Source organism: Fringilla coelebs (assembly GCF_963513975.1).
Source record: "Fringilla coelebs genome assembly, chromosome: Z".
NCBI lineage: Eukaryota > Metazoa > Chordata > Aves > Passeriformes > Fringillidae > Fringilla > Fringilla coelebs.
The window spans coordinates 64,511,082-64,528,092 of NC_140031.1; the positions used below are offsets into that span (position 1 = coordinate 64,511,082).

At 40.5% G+C, this 17,011-nt stretch overlaps 1 protein-coding gene across 2 annotated transcripts in view; it reads right to left on the minus strand.

Annotated features, from left to right (window-relative positions):
* The window catches only part of PCGF3 (polycomb group ring finger 3), a gene marked incomplete at its 5' end in the record, with an annotated part of 55,796 nt that extends 41,992 nt beyond the window's left edge, over window positions 1–13,804 (minus strand). The window contains 2 exons of one of the 2 annotated variants that reach the window (XM_084225184.1): window positions 7,866–7,903; window positions 13,625–13,804. Of the gene's footprint in view, window positions 1–7,865; window positions 8,479–13,624 lie in introns of those variants that run through there. The other variant, XM_084225183.1, reaches the window with a different exon arrangement.
* Between the last annotated feature and the right edge of the window lie 3,207 nt (window positions 13,805–17,011).

The window sequence follows — 17,011 nt, forward strand, 5'->3', positions numbered from 1 at the left end:
AACTACCCATGCATAGCAGTGGATTTGTTTTCTTGTTTCCTCTGCTTCTGCACACAGCTTTTGCTTTCCCTGTTAAACTATCATTATCTAAACTCATGAGTTTTTTTAAAGTACACCCTTCTGATTCTCTTCCCCCTCCTGCTCCAGGGGAGTGGGTGAGCAGCTGCGTGGGGCTTGGTTAAACTGTGACAGTCCTTTTTTGCATCAGATACGAGGCACAAAGGGCTCAAGATAATGACAGATTCCACTGGGACGTATTAGACTGAATAGCTGTTAGTACTGTTCAGCTGGTAAACAGCAGCCTCCTGTGCTTGCCTTGGGGCTTGCTTTCCTGACATGTATTAAAAGCCTAGTGCTTACTTTCTGCTTTCCCTGCTTTCTGTACTGCTGCACTGCTTCTCACCTTCCTGAATTATGCCTGGGAACGCTTTGGTAACACCACATCAATGTACCTGGGTTGGCAGACAGCCAGGGTAGGGCTGCTGTGCTGACAGGTTGAACTTTGGTCTGAAGTTGAGCTGAAAAGACTGTGATGTGTCCTCCATGGTGGAGGAGTGATTCCCCTGCAGCCCATGTAGAATCCCCTGCTAGTGCAGGCAGATGACTTAAAAAGGCTGTGACCTTGTAAGAAGCCCATGCTGAAGCAGGTTTGCTGTCAGGACCTGTGTCTCCACAGGGGACCCTCACTGGATCAGTTTATGAACAACTGCAACCCATAGCAAGGACCCACGCTGGACAAGTTAAGTAATAACTGCTTCCCATTAGTGGGGCCCCACACTGGAGTAGGGGAAGCAGAGAGTCCCTTGCAGCCTGTGCTGAAGACCATGGCAAGGCAGGCTGTGTCCCTGCTGCCCACTGCCCCGGCAAGGCCTACGATGGGGACTCCACTAACAGTGGACTCTTAACAGGAACCGCCTTGCAGCCAGGCTGCGAACAAGAACAGGATTTCACTGCAGTATAACACCCTATAAACCCATAAGTATCAGGTGTGAAGGTTATTATGGTTATATAATTCAATTGTTACAATCCATTATCTAAATTGTATGCTGCAGGAATAAATATAACAGGAACTACTCAAATCAACAGAGGAGAAGCCTTCCAGAAGTCCAAGCACAACAGCGACACAATCTGAGCTGGCTTTGGTGCCCTGTAATTGGACTAAATTAATTGCATGCAACACACCTCCTCTCCTGTCCTGCGTGACTGCCATAACAGATAGAGCCCAAAGTCATGGACTAAATGAAATTAAAGGATGTATTATGGACATTTTGCAGGGGTGGTCCACAGACTACAGGAATGACATCTGGGTATTTTATCAAAGAGAGCAAAGGGGAATGGTGGTTAAATAGCTTGTGTGGAATTGTGTGGGACCTGAGTGTAATGTAAATGATAGGGAATAAGGGGTGGAATCTGCTGGTTTTGAATAGGGCAGAGCTAATTCTCTTCAGAGTGGCTAGTATGGGACCATGTCTGAACAGTGTTGATAATACAGGGATCTACTCGGCTGTTGGCTGGAGTTAAACTACAAGAGCATTATTTACAAAGACTGGAAGATTTCTCCAGTCTTTGTTAAATAATACTAGACTACACTATTAAAAGCTTCCCTTTTTTTAACAAGGAGACCTACAAATAATTTCAATGATACATTAAGCCATTAACAGTTGGGATAAAGCTACACTTGTCATTCACTGCAAGCAAAATAATATACCAGGAAAAAAATCATTATTTATTATTGAGATTGCATGTGTCACGAAGCAGCATCCACTCCTATTCTAGCAGACCCCTCTTCAGTGTCAATCCCACAGGCCTTGTACTGCACATATGTTTCTCATGGTTAAGTCTTTTTCATTCAGGTACCACTCATGGCACGTGTTGAACTTCCCTTGAAAGACAGCAGACAGCCAGCAGTGAAGGTTCAAAAGCCACTTCCATCAGCCTGCAACTGAGCAGCAGAATTGTCCAAAAAATATGAGACACTATTCCTCAGCTGCACAAAAACCCCTTAGGCCCATCTGTCCTCTGCAGAATCAAGGGCAATGAATAAGCACTTGTCAGCCCTACAAAGGCAGGGAAAAAACAGCAACCTGAACAAATCAAACTTAGCAGAACTCTCCCTTTGTACCAATGCAAACTGCACTCAAATAACAGCCTTTAATATAAACAGACTAAAAGGAAGGCTGCCATTAGAGTGACAAAACCATGTAGGCTTGTAGTAGAAGAAGGAATAGCTAAGAGGAATTAGGGAAGAAATGGACATATTAACGGGTAATAAAAAGGAAAGTGAAAAACAGCAGTTTGAACTAAGGAGGACTAAGACAGGGCATAAAACACCCTAGACTCATCCAAAAAGCATGAAAGCAGATCCTTCCAATACAGTAAAACTACAGCTTTTAAGATCTGAGCTTATTTTGACACGATGAACGTACCACTTTTACCACATTAAATCAAAATAGGAACATAAAGAGTAGCCCTAAACTACTAACCCAGCTGTTCTAAGAGGGTTTTTTTAACCTTTACAATTTTTCAGCAATTAGATGCTGTATCCATTAGAACCAGCAGACAGCACAGAGATCTCAAAGTATCTTATACCAAAACACAAAAGACATTCATAACTACATTTCATCAGCCATGTCTCTCACATTTCATGTATTATGAATTTTTCTTACTATGTTTGTGCTCAGGGTTGATCCCATTATGTGACGGAAAGATTCCACTCATGCTTGTGGCAGGCTTAATGAAATAATTACAGAGACATGAGCCTGGCAACTCTGAAATTTTTTTACATTGCTATGTGTGCTCATGTAAAACAACTCTGAAATTTCTTTACATTGCTATGTGTGCTCATGTAAAACAACTCCTATACTTCCAAGTCTGAATTATTTCAGCAATGAGAATTACTCCACTTTCCATTTCAAAATATTCTCAGCAGGATAACAGCATTTGAAAACTTACACTTGTAGAAAGAATGATACCTTTAAAGCACTCACATTCTATTTTCATTTCTTTGTCATCATTAGATCTGGTGTTTCGCATGCATGTAGGAACAAAGGGAAGAAGTTAAATGTCTAGCATTATGAAGACATGCATTATCTTCCACAATGAAATGATACTTCACAGAAAAAAATATCGCAGTTATCAAAACTTTCTCTGTTTTGCTGGGTATTGGTTTGAGGTTTTTTGATTGTTTTGTTTCAGTTTGTTGGGTGGTTTGTGGATTTTGGGTTTGTTTTTATATTTCACTGTAAATGTTGCAGAAAGAAAAGACTTCCAAAGTTTTACTCTAACAATTTTTTTTCATTGCACAACCTAATAATGTGTCACAATTAAAACCTGATAGTAAATACAGGATATCAAACATTGCATCAAAGTCATTAAGAGAGTTCCTCAAACTCTGAGCAAAAAGCAGAGTGTCACCATTACACCATCACTATACTGTCTGTCAGTGTCAATGAAGAACATTGCCCACAGTGAATAACAACAGCATTAGAGGCTTCAGTACTTATATCTGAATTCTTTGCTGTGACCAATCACTGCCATGATTTGACATTTGCTAGTTTATTTATTTAAAATGGAGAAAATTTGCTTGGAAGTATTCAGGATCTGAAAGGTCTAAATTACTAAGGCAATGAAATCTCACCCATGGCTAGTTTCACTTGTGCAAGAGCCTAGACAAACTCACTTCTGCAGTTTTAGAAACAGCTGATTGGAACTGTGCATTCCCCTTGCTGGAGATGACCACCTGGAAGCAAAACCTCCTTAGAGATCAGGTGCTTATATTAACAGATACTACCACAAATTAATGATGACGGCAACTTCATGGTGATACAGGCTTCATATAGCAGAAGAGCAAGGAGAAACTTCAGGGAAAAAGCCAGGTTTAAGAAGAGGTACGTCCACCAACCTGCCTGACTGACATAATTCTCAAGTGCTGTTTCAACAGCATACGCTATTAAGATCTGCCAAAATGATAGTCTGTATTTGCTTCCCCTAGTTCATTAGAGTTGTAGTTCAATCAGGAAGGAACAGCCAAGGAAACACTTGCTAAATTGCCAAATACCAGCTACTTAACTGAATCCCAGAGAAGATAAGCAGTTACTAGTTTCTCTTACAAGCACCTCAGCACTTGCTGCAACATTAACAAAAGATTTACACAATCCAGCTAGTAGAAGTTCCCCTTTCCAGTCTTGCCTATAGTCATTTTGCCAGACAGAAGGCTGCTTCTCTGGAGTCAGAAATATAGAAAACCCATACTCAAGCAGTGCAAAAGTTAAGTTGCTCTTCCTTATCCAGTCCTGGTAATGGTACTCTACATTTTCTGGAATAGTTTAGTTTTAATCAAAAAAAGAGTTGAAGACATGTTCTGCATTTAGATCTTTGCACTAAACTCCTCAGAATCCCTTAAAACAAGACATTGATGTCAACTTTTATAGGTAATGGGAAATTGTTAGTGAAAATAAAGAAGTCCGAACAGAAACTGAATAACCAGCTACCTCTTGCCAATTTCAAGTGAAAAAAACAGCACTAACTGACAAGTGAAACGAAGTAAAAACACCTATGTGGAAAACTAGTACGAAAGCAGACAAATAATGACTAAAATGGCTTTTTTGCTGTGAGGAGTCATGACAGCATTTCAGATGGACATAATGATTTTCTGATATACTGATAAACTTTTCTAATCCACAATTTCAGATCAGAAAGCAGCAAAATACAAAGAAAGCACTGTCAAGTCATTGATGAGTTACAGTTTTTTATAGTTATCTTTTGCTTAGTCTGTATAAAAGGGTATCCATCATTAGAAACATCACTGAACTTACAGAATTGATAATTACCATTCAAACAGATAGCCATTACCACCCAAAACTATTCAGCTGCACATTGAAACAAACTTTTCAAAAACTGTAGAAATAAACTATTCTCTGAAAAGGTTCAGCTTAAACAGACCCTGACAGTCCATGCAAGGAATAAGTAAATAAATAAACATTATCTCTGCTACTTATCTTAATAATTGTACTCTAGATATACTTTTAAACTACCCTCAGGAATTTCTTAAAGCCAAATCACTTTCATACATCCTGATTGCTTCCTACAACAAATTTCAAATGCTAGATGGATGTATGACATGCAGTAAAAAGAAAATAAAATCTTTCACTGCCAGTTATTAACTACTGCAGCCTACTACTTGTATCTGTAGGCTTGAATTTACTCCTTCTCTGCAATTCATGAAGACCTGCTTTTGGTGACTGAACTATGCTGTAAGAGACAACCAAAATAAATAACTAATTTTATTAAAAATGTAATCGTTTTTTAATGGATGACACCCACACTGACGCTTGCCTTCCTCCATTCTTCAGAACACAACATTCATCACAACAAGCATGCACCAGTAAAAGTTTGGCTGACAAGGTCAGAAAGGACCATGTCTCCAGCAAAGCAAATCCTGGGCATCTCAAAGACTTTCTGTTCTCAGGATTTACCATGTATAGGTCTCTTCACACTAGAAAGATGAATTATCAGAGGAAAAATTTTTAAAAAATCATTCCTTTGGTTCTGGATTAAAGTTGGGAGAAGAGGTTTTTTTTCCATTTGAATGCTAAAATTGTCAAACTCTGCAGATGGCGATAATGGATGAGTAAGTCAAAAAAAGGTTACTTATGGGAAGCCATAAATGGCTAAGGAATCTGGGGGAGAAGCAAAAGCAGCTCATTTTCCCCTTGTCTTCACTCTTACAGTGAATATATCTTATGTTATCATCAGGCCTAATAATGGAAGCTACAGAAAAGGACTCCAGAAACTTTTTGCATTTACTTATTAGATTTCCCATACTAAAGATTAAGGGGGAAAAAAAAGACAAACCAAAACTATGACACTTTCCTATCACCTCCAAAAATTCAATTCATTGGCAACTAACGCTTGTGACTGGAGAACAAATGCTCTGACAGAACACTGGCTTGGGAAGCGTACATCAAGTTCCACTATGAAGGTAATTTGACCCATTTGGTGGTGTGATGGAGGGCAGAACTGAAGAATGGGGACAGGATGTACTTTCTCTTCCCTAAGTGAAGGGGCAAAAGAAGACCATAATCGATTTACATATTTGATCATAAAATGGCTTATATAAATAGTCCTACAGTTATTTTCAACCCATAGCATTGATAAATTCAGTAAATTAGAAAAAAGGCCAGGGTAAAACACATCTTTGTCCTAAAAGAAAGAAAAACCAAAACCAATGGGAAGCAAAACAAAATATTATCCTCCTCGTATCTGCAACCTTTGTCCAAATTCAAGCCATTTTTAGTCATAAAATCGTAATCACACAACCCAAGAGCTGTTATTGTCTGGACAAAACCTTACATAATTTGAATAAATGCTACAGATTAGAGAAAACAGATTTAGATAAACAATTTCCAGTGGCAGTATCTCAGATTATCCCTAAAATGTTACATTAAAAAATATTGCAACTGATACAGTAGTTTTTACATCTATGTATTTCTACAACAGTAAAATGAAACCCTGAAGTGCCAAAATTCACTTAATACCACACAGATCAGTTCTGGCGACTTTTTTAAAAACTTGAAAGAATCTCATCAGCAAGAAAGTGAAGAGAAGAAAATTGCTCCACCTGGAGTCCTTTTCACCTGGTATGGTGCCATTTACAATACTAGGCTACTTTTCCTGTGGCAAATGGTCAAAGAATGACAAATTAAGTATTTTACCAACATAAACACAAGTCTTCTGAAATTGTTGTAGAATAACCTGATCTTGGGAGGGATGTGTACCTCGTTCTAGCCAACCGAGAAAGAGAAGTACAAGACTAGAAACAGAAAATTAATAAACTGATATGCAAATAAATTACTCACTCTACTGCTACCAAGTCTAACATTACTCTTATGAAGAATACATGTTATTAAAAAGCATTTCAGTTAAACTCCTCCTACTCAGCAATAGTTAGATTGAAACTTTTGGTAAAATATGTTATTACCACAGTCATTTCAGTCATAGAAAAGGCCTATGTGGATTTTTCAAGGGAAAATAGAAAAATATTATCCATCTGCAATTTATCTGAGAACAAGCATATACCAGAGAACTTTATTTTACCAATATTCAAACTAAATATCTGTGAAGTAATCATCTTATGACAACCCAATAAAAAAGCATAAATCAATTTAAGATGGAAGTCTACTTTGCAATTAGTCTAAGGGAAGTGCTACAGGAAAACATAGCTTAATTACTTACTTCATTCAACAAATTAAATAAGTCCATGGAAATGTTACTAAAAAATGTAAATATTTTTCTCTAAGACCATGGATTTCACACAAGAGCGTAATTTTTTACTACACTTTCCACACTATAGAACTTTTCCACAAGTGTAGTCTTTTGCACGTGGTAAGAAAAACTTGCACAGACAGATAAATTTTTAGCGAGCATTTAACAAGTTAGGCTTGTTTTTCCTAAAAGAGGTTCAGTAAAGCTTAAAAACCAGACAGTAAACAACCAACTAGTACAATGCTAAAGCAAGAAAGATTAATCACTTGCTATAGCACTGCAGTTGGGGGGGGGCTCTCCTAAGTACAGACAGAAGCAACCAGGCAAACACTGTACACTGGTGTGGGGGTTCAGACCTCAGAAGAAAGGAATAACTCAAAGATGGAAAGAAAACCATTTCAAGCGTTAAGAAGAGGGGTTTGAATGCAGTGTGTTAGCACTTTTTAAAAGTGATGAAAATACTATTAGAAGTATCTTTAACAGATACAGATTTAAGAGAAGTTATGTTCTAAAATGTAAATACTTGGATAGGAACAGGGGCATATATACATTTAGCAGCATGCATGATTAGGTACTTACACAGCACATAAAAATTTCCTTACCTCTTCCTACTTTGAATCCTGGAATCAATACCTGGGTCCTTGTGTCCAGAATATAATTTATATATTAGGGGGAAAAAGTAAATAAAAGAAAATCCAGTTATTATCACAACAAAAAAGTAGGAAACACAATCATCTAAAATGCAGAAGTTAAGATCCCAGATCATCTTGATGTTATTGCCCTGACAGAGCTTAAGCTTCTAAATGTCTCAATGTTCCAATGAATTTTGGGAAAAGTCACTCTGAAGGAATGAAAGACAATACTTTGTATGGACAGTATGTTGAAAAAAAAAAAAAAAACAAAAAATCCTGTTCCTCAAATCGGTTCTACTGATTGCAACTGCTCAGTAAAACAAATAATTTTTTATTGTAAAAACATTTGTGTAGTCAGTTAAAATAAATCTGGCATTGTAGTTTAACTAAGTAATCAACTGACCCATGGCTTTTATTATGCCAATCTGTGTACTCAATAGTTCAAATACAACAGTAAGTGTCACAGACAATTATTCATAAATAAAAAATTTATAACTTAGCCAGCTGTACTGTATCTACCAACTTCTTCTTTCAGGTGACAAACCAGAAAAAATTGTACAGCACAACACATGCCCTGAAAATTCATCAAACACTGCACTGACACATTTGCATGAAAAAATGACATTCGTGATCACAAAAACTGTATTGTTTGCATGCATATTGTAAAAGAATAACAAAGATGACCTGTACTGGTATAATATCATTATAAATCAAACAAAAATTGCATTACATATAATAACTGATGGTACCAGATAATAATCAACTAGAGAAGATATTGTATTCTGTCTGGTTAGGTAGAGAGAAAAAAAAGTTCTTAAGGGAAAATCTTGCCAAAACAGCCATTTGCAAGATAGCAAATAACATCAAACTCATTCCATGAACCTAAAAAATTAACATTTCCTCTCCTAATTACTCAGGTACTGCACAGCATTTTCTCACTGACAAACATACACAGAATGCTTTCTGTCTTAAATCAAAATGAACTTAATGCTATTCATAAAGCAACAGTTTCCACCAACAAGGACAGTCTCACTATCAAACAAGAAGGATCCTTACTGCTGCCAGACCCTTTTAATGTAGACAAAGTTCTAAGTTACCATCAGTTAAAAATTAAGAATACAAAATAGTTATCTCTTAAGATCATCCAATATGGATGTCTGCAGGGTCGTTAAGTCTTCTCCATGCCACTTTGCAGAGATGAAAAATAGTGTCAGAGTTAGTTTAAGTTCTTCTATTGGCAACAAAACTTCAAAAAAGACTGATTATCAGTCTTGCATATTTCTTCCTTAGAATTCCTGCACTATCATAATGGTACCTTGATTTACTCCAGTTCTCACCCCCACCCCCTCAACAATTTCCCCCACTGGCTCCATCAACTTATAATTGTGATTTGAAAGAGGCAGTCATAACTGTGAGAACAGTCATTTTCTGGCACAAAGAACAAATAACTTGAGCTCACCAGAGTTTGTCATTCCCCCTACTTTTAATGATCTGTACCACCCCCTACTTTTGAAAAGTATGTGTTGTGTTTGTCAAAGGAATAAAGAGACCCTTAAGTTCCTACATATAGTTTGAAGTTCCAAGTCTAAAGTATTATTTCTGATTAAAGAGAAAAAAGAAAAGGCAGATGTGGAAAGAAAATGCCATTGAAGAACTCACTGCTGGTTTATTTGTTCCTACAATGCTGGCTCTTCAGTATGATTGCAAAACAAACTTCAACTGTCCCTACAAACTTCAGCCAAACTATCAGTAGCACATAAGGTTTTCAGTCCAATTAGTTCCCACCACACTGAGTATTTCAATTTCATATTCTGTTGATTTAAGTACAGATGCACTTTTTCAGTAAAATTGACTTCAGAAAAGCTAATTTTCAGTCAGACAACAAGGCAGCATCACCAGCAATGACTGAGGTAAGTGTGGGGGTGAGCACTAGATCAAGATGTACAGGCGGGTTCCCAAGCTCACGGACTCCGGAGCAAGAGCTCAGAGCTGCATCCAGACCTGGAAGCTTTGGTGAGCCAATCAAGCTGGCAGACAAACAGATGGAGAGCAGCCCTGGGGAGAAGGGGCTACCGGTGGTGGCCAGTAGGGTGAGGGAGGGAATTCTGCCCCTCTGCTGTGCTCTGGTGAGACCCCACATGGGTCTAACCCTAACCCTGCATCCAGCTCTGGGGTCACAACACAGGAAGGACATGAACCTGTTGCAGTGAGTCCAGAGAAAGCCATCAAAACGATCAGAGGGCTAGAGCAGCTCCTACAAGGAAAGGCTGAGCAAACTGGGGTTGCTCAGTCTGGAAAAGAGAAAGCTTTAGGGTGACCTAATAGCAGCCTTCCAGTACTTGAAGGGAGCCTACAAGAAAAGAGAAGGATTTTTTACAAGAGCATTTACTGACAGGACAAGGTGGAATGATTTCAAAGTGAAAGCCAGGAGGTTTAGATTAGATACTGCAAGGAAATTCTTTGTTGTAAGGGTGGTGAGGCACTGAAATAGGTTGCCAGAAGCTGTGGACGCTTCGTCCCTAGAGGTGTTCAAGGCCAATTTGGATGCTGCCCTGAGAACTGGGTCTAGTGGGAGATGTCCCTGTCCACAGCAGAGAAGTTGAAACAAAATGATGTTCAAGGTCCCTTCCAACCCAAACATCCTATGATTCTATGAATTTCAATAAAAGCAGCAAGTTTTCTCTAGGCTCTTCAGAGCAATTACAGAACAAACCACTATTTATAGTGTTTCTTCAGGTAGCAATGAAAATGTGTTACATATCACAATAGGTGAAAATGCTTTTAACACAGAATAACCTGATTCTTTTTTCTCTTGTACTGCCTGTAAGACCTTCACGTACTACCTAAACTTGCAGTCTAATACAGCAAGTTGTATTTTAAAAAGGGTGGTGTAAGTAATGCAAAACTACTTCAAGACAGAGCTTCCAAGAAAGTCTTGTGTAAGCTAGAAAGTATGGGCACCTTCTGCCTGGCTTCTAACCTACTGCAGTCAAACTGCCCTGAGAAGGTTTTCCTCCCCATTTCCTTTAAATATGACAACAAACCTAACCCAGCAAATCAGAGAAGTTTAAACTTCACTGAACATCCTTAGTAGCACTAACAAAAAGAGATTAGGGTTTAGGTTAATATACTCTCTGACAGTCTTAAATCAACTGCATCTCCAAATGCTACTATCAAAACAAACTTCCACTTGGTAACTACTGACTTGCTAGATACATGTACCAAACAACAATAGTTCCAAAGCAAGAAGTAGAGAAAATATTTATTTTATAAAATACAACATATCCTTACACTTTCTTGTAAGCTGGTACAGTAATTTAGAACAATAGTTGTAGAGTGAAAGGCTATCAACATGCATGCTTTTCAAAACATCATGTCCACAGCCACTTCGTAGGTTGGAGCTTAATAGCTCCACTTAAGAGTTTCAATGGAAATGCTTCAACTTCTTCTCACAGTATTACCCAAGGAGTTCAGGAATTTATTCCAGAATTATTTCAGTCCTGGGAGTTCATTACATGACAAAAGCTAAAAAGGCCACACTACCTAGATTAAATGGCCATATGGGAAAAAAGAAATGAAAGCTATTAAAGCAAGTGTAGAATGGTTCTTGACAAGAAAACTTACCTGTATCTCAAATATAAAGCTTTAAGATCACCTCCTCTAAATCATATAAGTGGACAGGAGATGTAAGAGCAGGACAGCTGCAGCAACTAAATGCTGTACTTCATAGCCTCTTAGTAGCAGAAATCTTTCATACCATAGCAATTAATTTCTGCCATTCTTGGCATTACTATTAGGCTAGGATAATCGCAAACTCGAAGTGGGCTTTACTGTAACATTTACAAGTGTTCAGTCTTGATTTTTGATGGTGAAAGCAGAGTAACAAGATCAAATCAGCCAGATCAGTCCACAGAAAGAAATCAAATAGATTTTCCTCAAGACCTGGTTTATGACATGTTTTATTTCCAAGCTTTCTGTAGAAAGTTGCCTGACCCTCTTCCAATGCATCCTAGGTTTTTCCACCATGTACCTTGAGTTCTGCACAGCTTCTGTTTTCCCTTAAACACATTATAAACTGTCTACAAGTATAGCTTCAAAAGAAATAGCAATTTTACTGAAAGGGTACAAAGTTTCTGTTTCTATTCCCCTTGTCAGGAAAGAATTTTATGAATTTCAGAGCACCTTTATGAGACACATGATGAGTACCACAGCTGAGATTCTAATCTGATACTAAAAGAATGAGTACAAAACTTTAAAAGTATCCTACCCTAAAATAACGAATAATAATCTTTTAACAGCCCAGTACCTAGTACTAAAACAACTCCTAACAAGATAGCTACCACATGCTTAATTGTTCATTCTATATAAACAAAACCAATCTATAATGGAGGATGCATACATGGGATGCTCCTTAAACATAAAGGCTTATCTCCACTTTTTTTTTTTTTTTTATTCAAAGCTTTTCATCCATGGACTTAATTCTTCTGTGATACTCTGGAAGAAAATACACAGTATTATTTTAAAAAACACCAAAGAAAATATTTTCAGAACATTCCAGAGAATGTAGGGGTAATAAACCAGAATTTCTTGAACTGGTTTCTCAGAGGCATGCATTTCATACAGAAAGCAGGAAGAGCCTAAACCGATCTGACAGAGAGCCTGCACAAACAGTTTTGTGACCAAAAAAAAGAAAAAAGAAAAAAAAAGGAAATTGCAAATATGTGAAGCAGCAAAAGAACATCCAAGCGCTTGACAACCCCTCAATAATCAAACTTCCTTTGAACCTTATTAACTTTTGGACATGCAAAACTTTCCACACAGGACACTGAAGTAACACTTTCAGGCTAGAAGTGACCAACTTAAAAGGCCAAATGTGACACCACAAACTACTAGAATTCAGTGGTTTAGAAAACTTTCCAAATTTCTTGATACTGAACACATACACACGTATATATGTCTCCGTGTGTGTGTGCACATATATGTACATTTGTCTCCAGACTGTAAAACAGACTACAGACTTCAGGCTGTAAAACAATTCAAGCCCCTGTACTCTTACCTATGAGTACCGATTCATTTCCTATTTCTCACAACTTCATATCATAGATACACAGCACTGGAGCCACATACCTGCACGGCTGAAGTCGCACACCCAAGGGACGTGTCCCCTCTATCTCCACCTTACTGGAAACGCCATCTTCACCCCTCCACTCAAAGAGACCCTTTCTCCCCAAGCCGTGGGATTCTGTCCCCTGCCCAGGCCCCTCCACACAACCGGCAACTCCTCCCGAGGGTAGGAACGGGTGGGGCGGGGGTGTGCGGGTTTCCTTTCCCCCAGCACCCGAGACCGCCTTTCCCCGCGGGGGGCACACGCGGCAGGACAGGGACGCGGCTCCCCTGGCCCACGGAGACTCCCTGACAGTTTCGGGAGAGGAACCCCACCAAACCCCCACCCCGCCTATGATCACCCCACGCCCGCCCCGAAAGTTCCAGCGCAGCCCCCCCCCAGCCCCGGCCCGCTCCTCCGCAGCCCCCTAAGCCGTCGGGGCGGAGAAGCCCCTCCGCCCGCAAGCCCCGCGCCCCCTCCTCTCACCCCGCAGCCCACACCGCAAATACCCCGCAGGCGGGCGGGGGGGCGGCGGGCCCGCCCCGCCCCCGAGCCCCTCGGCTGCCCCCAGCCCCTCGGCGGGGCAAGGCCGGGACCCCCACGCCCGCCCCGGCCCTGCACTGACCTGACGGGGGGGGCGCGGCCGCCGCTCGGGGCTACAGCGGGGGCTCCCCCCGCCGCCGCCGACCCTCCGCTCCCCGGCCCGTCCTTCTCCGAGCGCCACCGCAGGGCAGAGAGCAGAGGAGTCAGAAACGCGAGGCGGAGGGAAACACCGGCCCCTCTTCCCTTTCCCAAGAAAATTTTAAAAAGAAAAAAGGGGGATTTAAAGGGCTCGGCCCGGAGTTTAAAACAAAGAGGCGGAAATAGCCGAGTGCGGCCCGAGCGGAGCCGAGCGGGGGCGCCGCGCTCGCGGCGCATGCGCGCGGGGCGCTCACCCGGGCACGGCGCCGGCCGCCCCCTCCTTCCCTCCCCCGGGCAGCGGGGCCGGCGGAAGGGGGTCCGGAGCCCCCGACAGGCCTGGGCCCAAGCCATGTCCCGGTCACAGAACCGCAGAGTACGCTGAGTTGGAAGAAAGCCATCAGGATCATCGAGTCCGACTCTTATCCTTGCACAGGACACCCCTGAGAATCACACCATGTGCCTGAGAACATTGTCCAAAGGCTTCTTGAATTCTGTCAGGCTTGGTGTTGTGACCACTTCCCTGGGGAGCCTGTTCCAGTGCCCAAACACCCGCTGGGTGAAGAACCTTTTCCTAATACCTAGCCTAAAGCACTTCTGACTCAACTTCAAGCTATTCCCTCGGGTCCTGTCACTGGTCACCACAGAGAAGAGATCAGTGCCTGCCCATCCGTCTCCCCTGGTGAGGACTTTGGAAGCTCCAATCTCCCCTCAAGTCTCCTCCCGGCTTGACAGACCAATTGACTTCAGCCACTGCTTGAATGGATTCTCCTCAAAGCTGTCTTTACTGCCCTCCTTTAGACATTAATGGCTTAATACCTTTCTTACATTGAGGTGCCTAGAACTGTACCTAACACTCAAGGTGAGGCCACACCAGCAGAGAGCAGAGGTAGGAGTAGAGGCTGTGTGCCCAACTTGGAAAAATCCATGCAACTTGTGAGCAGCCAAAGGTGGTTGGCTTTTAGGCAGGATTGCCTGTGCATTGCTCCAAGCCACCTCTTTTCGCTGAAAGGTTTTCCTCAAAAGCGCACAGGTGTCTTTCCACCTGATAAGAGTGGAAACTTGAGTAGGAGCTCGGTGGAAGGAGAAACTTTAATAAGAGTGCTGGTCTCAAGACACACTGTATCAAACTGCAGGTGGCTCAAAACACACCTGACTGATGAAATTAGGAAGATCCTGTCTTCCTGAAGGTGTGAAGTCATAGGTGAAAGAGCATGCACAAAGCTTGGGAAGCCCATGCCAAGTTCAAGTTTGCACCAAACAGCTGAACATTTAATTTGCAAAGACAAGTACTTAAAAATTCACCTGTTCAAAGACTAAAGACACCAAACCAATCTTCACCTTCTCAAAAAAGCCCATATTTTGAATGTAATCTTTTAAAATACCTTCATATTTCCCTCTTTTCTTTCTTCCTTTCCAACAAAGAATGAGCCATGAGACAATCTTCCACCTTGTCTAAAAATGCCATTGGAAATGGGCTATCTGATATGGCACAAGCCCTCCATGTTCTACAAACTACTGAGCTTTTATTGTGTGCCAAGACAGGGGCTGTGCTTGGCTCTGGGAGTTATGTTTTCCAGATGCTAAGCCTGAGTTAATGGAAAATATGTCAGCATTTTAGATTTGCTTTGTTTCAGTTCAAGGGTTATGTAGTTACATGAGTGCATCTTGTCTATCTGAAATATAAATTCCATTTCCAGTTTAACCACAAATTATTTTGTTGTGTGTTGTAGAAAATAATGGGGCTTCCTATGTGACCCCTGGAACTGGGTTCAAGTAGCCAGAAGAAAAAGTTACAAACCATAAGAATGTGCATGAAATTATAAATTGTAGGCCTGCTTTTCTTGTTTGGTTGGCTTGTTTTTTCCCAGTGTTTCCGGACCAAACACTACAAATTGGGAAAACCATTAAGGCCATGGTGTATAAGTGTTGACTTTCTCTTGATATAGAATTTTTTTAGGAGATGGTGCCTTAAACAAGATGATATGAGCATGCCTACTACAACAATCTATTGTAATATACCCACTGTGACAAACCACTGAGCACAGGCAGTGGTTTGCTCTCTTCTCAACCTCATCACCTAACATCAGTTCTAATGCCTTTGGCAATACCATTAAATTATATGTTAGCCATAAGTGATGTTTCTGAAATATAAACTTTGCAGTGACTACAGCATCTAATATCACAATTAGAGTGATTTTTCTGAACTACAACACTGGATATTAGACGAGAAGTGAAACTTTTTGTTTGCATTGCAGTCAGTGAGCCATGGTGAAACTACAGAATTTCAGAGAGTGACTTGAGGAGAACTAGAAACTGCATTTAAAAGAGTCTTTAAGTTAGCTTTACATGCAGTAGTCTTCACAATTTTCACCCAAAAAAGAGCATGATGGGAACATGGGTAAATTGAATCTCTAGCTTCCAGAAACATATATTCCCTCACTGAAACAATTCATGGAATAGAATCTGAGAACTTCTTGACAGAAAACAACCCCAAACATCTCAGGTAAAAGAAATTTTTTTTATCTTCTTTAGGTCTTCTAACAGTGAAAAGGAACTGGTCAGCATGAAAATGTTAATAGTAATAAACAAAGAAATTATTAGAAACCCAACAAAGCACCACATTTTCATAAACAAAGTAGAAAAGTAGCAAATAAAATGAATAAAGCACAAAGTAGGAAAATAAAGGACAAAATTACTCTAATATAAGACTTACAATGATAAAGTGTTTAGAAACAGACCCATTGAGAACTATTATTTCCAGTAGTTGCTCAGAGCGCAAGTGCTACATCAATTCTGTAGGTCTGTGAATGAGACTGCGAGTGCTGAGAGTCTGTTGATGCCATTGCAAGGCTACTCCCCAACTATGACCTTTTTGAGATCATGGTGACCAGGCAAGTCCCCCAGTACTGGAGAAGAGTAAATATTTCACCTCTCTTTGAAAACAGTAAGAAAGATAATTTAGAGCTAACTACAGCTTCACTTTGGTCCCTGAGAATCATGGAGAAATCAAAGCTCTCAGTGCTGGGCTCAAACATCTTGCAGCCTAAAACCAAAGAGCTCAAGCATTGACCAGCTTATTTCTTATGCACATATGTACCAGGCACAAATTATTTAAGCACCATATTCTAATGGGTCAGTCTAGAAGATATGGGCATTATCAGAACACGCACATGGAATGTGTGAGGTTGGAAAGGGCGTTTGGAGATCACTCAGGACAATCTCCCTGCACAAAGGAGGATAAGGCAGAGCAGCAGCGTCACTTCTTTGGTTATCACCAGACCAAGCACTGCCATTCTTACATTGTAGGTTATGCGTGGTCATCCTAAGGACT